Raw genomic sequence first — 2164 nt, 5'->3', positions numbered from 1 at the left:
AATCGCATGACTCAAAGCAGCTGATACAAATAGAGAAAAATATTTTACAACGACAGAAAAAAACTTCTATCGGTCCAATTTCTCTAATTTGTAACCCACAGCCTTAATCTTGATGGTATTACGTTGGATGATCAAGGCATTGAAAATTGAATAAAAAAGTCATTAGTTGATTTATCAATACATTTCTCGTATTTTATTTATTCTTAATTAATTAAAAAGGAAACAGAATTTGTATTTCTGATTCTTTTGGTTAAAAATTCAACTTTCTAATCTGGTTAACGACGACTTTAAGAAATTATGCGGGGAAAAAAAAAGGGAGCAGGTGTCACAATTTTCTTTTTTTTTTTCATTTTTATTCTAGTCCTGACCTCCATTCCCATTCTTCTATGAGTTATTTATGAATTCATATTCTATCCCTTTTTTTGTTGGTAATTTCCATTTAACATTTTTTTTTGGTGAGATTTCTGGCCTCGTCTATATCGTATTTAATTTTGTAAAAGCTTCATATGCTGGTGGATTTTTAAGAGTGGGTGCTAATTTTGTTTATCTTACATTAAATCAATGATATGAGAGTATGCATAAAACGATTATCTACTCGATACAGAAATCGCAACTTTACTGGGACATAAGAAACGTAAAGAAATGGAAAAGAAATAATCTGATATAAAAAAATTGATAAAAAATAAAATTTCCTTTATATATCCCACAGTGTGACTGGTATTCAATCTCGGTACTTTCAGGTACGATGCAAAGAACATACCACTGAGCCAGGCTGCCCAAATGTGATGGTTAAAACCGCGTAAAAAAATCTATTAAATGAGAATTAATTTAATTATGCTTTTAGTTATCTTCGTTGTTTTCCAGCAAAACAAATAAAAAGTGTTACGACATTATAATGTTATACATCGTGTCTCCAAATTTAACCCTGTTGGAGTGTTGTCATCATTTATGTACCATTCTCTGTTGTGGCAATCGTTGTTTATATTCCTGTTCTTGTGGCTGCTGTTGTCTTTTTCTTTCTTAGCTGCTAGTGTCATTTACATAAGTTTGAATTTGATGAGTAAGTATTTTTTTAAATTATAATTGTTATCATGTACTTTATAACAGATTGTTGTTGCATATCAGTTACTTATCACTGTGACAGGACAGTTACTTATCACTGTGACAGGACAGTTACTTATCACTGTGACAGGACATTTACTTATCACTGTGACAGGACACCAAAGAAGACCCACTGGTCTAGTTTACCTCTTATTAGGTATTGTATTGTATTGTATCCTATCGCATCGTATTGCATTGCATTGTATCATATTGTATTGTATTGTATTGTATCCTATCGCATCGTATTGCATTGCATTGTATCATATTGTATTGTATTGTATTGTATCCTATCGCATCGTATTGCATTGCATTGTATCATATTGTATTGTATCCTATCGCATCGTATTGCATTGCATTGTATCATATTGTATTGTATTGTATTGTATCCTATCGCATCATATTGCATTGCATTGTATCATATTGTATTGTATCCTATCGCATCGTATTGCATTGCATTGTATCATATTGTATTGTATTGTATTGTATCCTATCGCATCGTATTGCATTGCATTGTATCATATTGTATTGTATCCTATCGCATCGTATTGCATTGCATTGTATCATATTGTATTGTATTGTATTGTATCCTATCGCATCGTATTGCATTGCATTGTATCATATTGTATTGTATCCTATCGCATCGTATTGCATTACATTGTATCATATTGTATTGTATCCTATCGCATCGTATTGCATTGCATTGTATCATATTGTATTGTATTGTATTGTATCCTATCGCATCGTATTGCATTGCATTGTATCATATTGTATTGTATTGTATTGTATCCTATCGCATCGTATTGCATTGCATTGTATCATATTGTATTGTATTGTATTGTATCCTATCGCATCGTATTGCATTGCATTGTATCATATTGTATTGTATCCTATCGCATCGTATTGCATTGTATTGTATCATATTGTATTGTATCCTATCGCATCGTATTGCATTACATTGTATCATATTGTATTGTATCCTATCGCATCGTATTGCATTGCATTGTATCATATTGTATTGTATTGTATTGTATCCTATCGCATCGTATTGCATTGCATTGTATCA

This window comes from Berghia stephanieae, chromosome 4 (genome assembly GCF_034508935.2).
Source record: "Berghia stephanieae isolate SIO BIC M18660-M18661 chromosome 4, UCSD_Bste_1.3, whole genome shotgun sequence".
Classification (NCBI taxonomy): Eukaryota; Metazoa; Mollusca; class Gastropoda; order Nudibranchia; family Aeolidiidae; genus Berghia; species Berghia stephanieae.
Note: the sequence above shows the minus strand (reverse complement) of the source record.